Genomic DNA, 6,000 nt, shown 5'->3' with positions numbered 1-6,000 from the left:
ACACACTGGTCTCCTGATGTCGTTCCTGTTGTCGTTCTCGGATACGATGATCTACTCGGATAGCCACCTCGATTAGGGATTCCAAATCCGGAGAAGGGTCTCTAAATGCTAACTCATCCTTGAGTTCTGGAGACAAGGCCTGGTGGAATGTGGCCCTCAAGGCTCACTGGTCCCATCCACTCTCTGAAGCTAGGGTACGAAACTCAATGGCAAACTCCGCCACACTTCGAGTGCCTTGAGAGAGTCGAAGCAAACGGTAGTCCACATCACCTGTGCTGGCTGGATGTTGGAAGACTCTCTTCATTTCAGCAATGAAGCTGTTACTGTTTGCAGTGAGTGGTGCATGTTGGTCCCACAAAGCCGAGGCCCAGTCTAAAGCCTTGCCAGTAAGAAGGGTAATTATGTAAGCAACCTTGCTGCTCTCTGTGGGGAAGCTGCCAGGTTGTAGTTGAAATACTAGGGTGCATTGGGTGACAAACCCACGACACTTCTCAGGACTGCCATCAAATCGTTCTGGTACTGGTAATTTGGGTTCTGACAGAGAAACGACCACTGCTTGAGAAGGATCACCCTGTGTCGGCTGAGATTCTGGAGCTGAAGGGCCTGGATTCTGAAGATTTAAACGTTGAAGAATATCAGAAAGGATCTGCTCATGTTGCTGAATGGCTGCAGCTTGCCCTGCAATGGCAGACAGAATGCGATCCACATTAGAGGGTGGTGAAGTCTCTTCTGCTGGATTCATAATATGGTTCAGTCTTGCTGTAACGAGGCTGTTCAAGATGGGGATAGAACCCGGGTCTCTTGTGTTCTAAGTCACTGAATTAACAGATTGAGCTAACTCCCCAATGGATGAATCCAAGAGCAGAGGTGGTCAAAAAGCAAGGAGTCGTAGATCTTCAATGAAAGACAAACTTTACTGATAAAAAGTACAACAAAACAAAGGAAGCCGGGCTACCAAGAAACAGTAAAAAGAAAAACAGACACAAGGGTCCAACGATATAAACTTAAACATTAACAGGCTGGCTTGCAACTGGTAACATAGGCTCAAGACTGAACAATAAAGCATGGCACAAACACACTTAAATAGGGCAAGACACAGGTGTGATAGATCAGGCATAATGAGAAGTAGTGTTCAGCAGGAGTCAGGTGAGAAGCGCCACCTGCCGACCAGGAGGAAAATAGCAGTCCCGTTAAAGGATCCTTACACTTACAAAGAGTAAGGAGAATTATGGAGAGTCTCTTACCTCCTGCCACTGATATTGTCAAGTCTTTGGGGCCTCGTGCTTCTCCCAGAGCTTACCTTAACTTGCTTGATGCAGCTTATGGTGCAATCGATGATGGTGATGAGTTGTTCTCAAAATTCATGAACACATTTCAGAATGATGGAGAGAAATCATCTAGCTATCTCCAAAGGCTACAAGTTGCTCTGAGCAAGGCAGTCAGGGGAGGTGGAATTAAATCGTCTGAGGCCAACCATCATCTCCTACGGCAGTTTTGCAGAGGCTGCTGGGATGACATCCTTATTTCTGAGCTTCGTCTCGAAACTCGTAGAGATGACCCTATCGATTTCCAAGACTTACTGCGTTCCCTTAGAACCAGAGAAGACAAGAGTGCACAGAAATGGTTGCGCATGAGAAGCCACATCAGTGCTTCTAAGCAGAAACCACAGCCATCCCCTAGATCTGCTCATGCTTATAGCCAAGATGCTGCCATTTCAAGCAAACTTCCTCATGAGTCAAAGTTGTTGTCTGAGACCGCTGAATTGAAGAAGCAAATTGCTGAGCTAAAGGAACAGTTAACTTCACTGACCCTCCCGAAGTCCAGAAAGACTGTCAAATCCAAGCATAAGACTTCACCCACTCCTGAGTTTATTGCTAAACAACCATTTAAGTCAACCGGTGGTCCTGTCACGAAATCCAGACCATGCCCTGGTTACTGCTTCAGATGTGGTGAAGATGGCCACATATCTGTAACCTGCGAAAATTCTCCGAACCCCGGGCTAGTTGAAAAGAAAAGAAACGAACTGTGGTTGAAGCAACAAGAGTGGGATAGAGAGAACAGTCATGTTGGTGCGGCTTCTTTAAACGCCTAACAGTTCCAGTTGCGGGACAAACTGGAACTAGTGAACCTAAAGGTTGTCCCCCCAGAAAAAATTCAGGCCCACACCACAAATCTCTTTCACACCACAAATTCCGTATTCAGCGTCTGGTCGGATCCAAGTGTACAGCGCAAGTCAAAATCTCAGGGACTGAATGTCATTGCTTACTTGACACAGGGTCACAAGTGACCACAGTTCCTTGGTCCTTTTACCAAGCTTGCTTGATCAGTCATCCCATCAAGCCCCTGAATCTTCTGCTTGAGGTCAGTGGAGCAAATGGTCAGCCAGTTCCATACAAAGGATATGTTGAAATTCCTATAACTTTTCCAAAAGACATGGTTGGATCTGAGGTTGAAATTTCCACACTGGCACTAGTCGTTCCTGACTTCAAACCAGAAAAACAATCTCAAGTCTTAATCGGGATGAATACGCTTGATTCTTTGTATGCTGAATGTTCTAACTTGAATATCCTTGAACACCATTCTCCACGATACGGGTACAGTGCTGTGCTCAAAACTCTGAAATTACGGCATAAACAGAATGCCAATGGATGCCTTGGATTGGTGAGACTACAAAGCAAGGAGCCCGTAGTGATTCCAGCACAGCAGACCATTGCTCTCTGTGGAAAAGCAAATGTGAAATGCTTATCCACTAAAGAATGTGTTCTTCTAGAGCCCCCATCAAACTCCTCCCTCCCAGGAGGTGTTCTTTTTTCAAGAGGTGTAGTTCAATTGCCACCATTCCCAACGCAAAAGTTGACTGTCCAGCTACGGAATGAGTCGCATCGGGATGTAGTACTGCAGCCAAATGCTGTGGTTGCTGAAGTGCATGCCATCGAGAGTATCATCCCTCAAGAACGCGAGGTGGGATCTGTACCTGCTGGTCAAAGCTGTTCCGAAGCAGGGATTACCTTTGACTTTGGGGACTCACCGTTGCCCAAAGAGTGGAAGGATAGAATCAATAAGAATCTCAGTGATATGTCTGATGTCTTTGCGCAACATGACCTTGATTTTGGTCGAACATCCAAGGTCAAGCATCACATCAAGCTGTTTGACGAAACCCCTTGTAAGCAAAGGGCACGCCCTATCCACCCTCATGACCTGGCTGCTGTCAGACGGCATTTGCAAGAGTTAAGAGTCAGGAGTGATCCGGGAATCTGAGTCTCCATTTGCGTCCCCAATCGTAGTCGTACGAAAGAAGAATGGCGACGTGAGACTATGTGTGGACTACAGGAAGCTAAATTCACAAACCGTGAAAGATTCCTATGCTTTGTCTAACCTCGAAGAGTCTTTCTCTGCCTTAACGGGTTCTCGATGGTTCTCAGTTCTGGACTTGAAGTCTGGTTATTACCAGATAGAAATGGAGGAGTCTGACAAATACAAAACCGCTTTCTTTTGTCCACTAGGATTTTGGGAATTTAATCGGATGCCTCGAGGAATTACCAATGCACCAAGTACATTCCAACGCTTGATGGAAAAGTGCATGGAGGATCTACATCTCACCGAGGTCTTGGTGTTCCTTGATGATTTAATAGTGTTTTCCCAGACCCCTGAGGAACATGAAGAACGGCTTCTAAAAGTACTGCGAAGACTAAGAGAGTATGGGTTGAAATTATCCCCAGAAAAATGCAAATTCTTCCAAACTTCAGTCCGGTACCTAGGCCATATCATATCGGAGACAGGAGTCCAGACAGATCCTGAAAAAAATCAGTGCTCTTAAGACCTGGCCAAAACCAAAGAACCTAAAGGAGCTAAGATCATTCTTGGGATTTTCGGGATACTATCGACGGTTCATCCGCGATTATTCCAAGATAGTGAAACCCCTAAATGAATTAACTGCTTGTTATGCCCCACTGAATCGTAAGACCATGAACAGTGAGCTGAATGGAAGCTATTTTAACCCAAAAGAGTCACTTGGGAGCCGATGGACAACGGCTTGTGATAAAGCATTCAACACCATTATCTCCAAACTTACCAGTGCTCCTGTACTTGGTTTTGCAGACCCGACCTTACATTACATCCTCCACACAGATGCAAGCACCATAGGTCTTGGCGCCGCATTATATCAGGAGCAAAATGGAGAAAAAAGGCCATAGCTTTCGCCAGTAGAGGTCTTTCTAGAAGTGAGTCTCATTACCCCGCCCATAAGTTGGAGTTTCTTGCTTTAAAGTGGGCAGTGACCGAGAAATTCTCTGACTACTTGTATGGCAATCACTTCTCTGTCATAACTGACAGTAATCCTCTTACTTACATCCTAACTTCCGCGAAGCTTGATGCCATAAGTTATCGATGGCTATCAGCATTAGCCACATTCTCTTTCGATCTGACCTATAGAGCAGGAAAGCAAAACCAAGATGCCGATGGGTTATCAAGACGTCCCATTGGTGAGCTGATCAATGACATGGTATCACAAAAGGAACTGGAACGGATACAGCAATTCGCCTTCAAGCATCTGGGTGGAGATAAAGGTGTTGTCATGGACTGTGTTGTTGTACAAGCTGTGTGGGACAAACATCTGGTTCAGCAAGGATGTGGAACTTCTGTTGCTCTAGTGGAGTCCTTGGCAATGGAACAGGAGGTTATTCCTGGTTGTTTTGCCCAAGACTTGACTGAAGATGAGTCTGCAGTCCCCTGTTTAACTGGTATAGACCTGCAACGTGAACAAAGGGAATATGTTGTCCTGAACCAAGTCATTAGCCACTTAGAAGAAGGCCAGATGCCATGCCGGACGGTGAGGTATGAATGTCCAGACTTTTCTTTGTTGTTGAGGGAGTGGAACCGCTTAGAATTAAAGATGGAGTTCTGTACAGACGACGACAGTTGGACGATCATACAACTTACCAATTGGTGTTACCTGTTAAATTTCGTGCAACGGTGCTAGAGAGCCTGCACGATCAGATGGGCCACATGGGAGTAGATCGCACCCTTGACCTTGTCCGTTCTCGCTTTTATTGGCCAAAGATGAGTGCTGATGTTGAGAGGAAGATTAAGACCTGCGAACGGTGCGTGATGCGGAAAGCTTTGCCAGAGAAATCTGCCCCATTGGTCAACATCCAGGTTACACGGGCCCTTGAGTTGCTCTGTATAGACTTTCTTTCCATCGAACCAGACCGAAGTAATGTCCAGAATGTACTTGTCATGACGGACCATTACACCAAGTATGCAGTTGCCATACCCACCACCAACCAGAAAGCCAAGACTGTGGCTAAGTGCCTTTGGGATGGATTCATTGTCCACTATGGGTTCCCAGAGAGGATATTAAGCGATCAATGAGCCGACTTTGAATCTAAACTTATCAAAGAGCTTTGCGAAATGGCAAAAATTCACAAAGTACGGACAACTCCCTATCATCCTCGCGGTAATCCCGTAGAGCGCTTCAATAGGACGCTTCTAAACATGTTGGGTACCTTGAAGGAACAGGATAAGTCGCATTGGCACGACTTTGTGAAACCGTTAGTGCATGCCTACAATTGCACGAAAAATGAAACCACTGGATTCACGCCTTATGAGCTCATGTTTGGGAGGCGACCCAGACTACCGGTGGATTTAGCCTTTGGGCTACCCGTAGAAAAACCTGTCCATGAGTCGCATTCCAAATATGTCCAGAGTCTCAAAGCCCGACTTGAGGAGAGTTACCGAATTGCCACTCAAAACGCTTCAAAGTCTGCAATGAGGAATAAGGACAGATTCGACAAACGAGTGAAAGAGTCAACTCTTGAAGTGGGGGATAAAGTTCTAGTGAGGAATCAGAGGAAAACATAAACTCGCAGACAAGTGGGAGTCTACTATCCATATAGTAGTGGAACGAGTAGGAGACCTGCCAGTTTATAAAGTTCGTCCACAAGATAAGGATGTTCCTCTACGAGTGTTGCACAGGGATCTACTATTACCTTGTGGTTTCCT

This window comes from Rhinichthys klamathensis, unplaced genomic scaffold (assembly GCF_029890125.1).
Source record: "Rhinichthys klamathensis goyatoka isolate OS25496 unplaced genomic scaffold, OSU_Roscu_1.1 h1tg000359l_1, whole genome shotgun sequence".
Classification (NCBI taxonomy): Eukaryota; Metazoa; Chordata; class Actinopteri; order Cypriniformes; family Leuciscidae; genus Rhinichthys; species Rhinichthys klamathensis.
The sequence above is the reverse complement of the archived record's forward strand: the minus strand, read 5'-3'. Positions refer to the sequence as shown.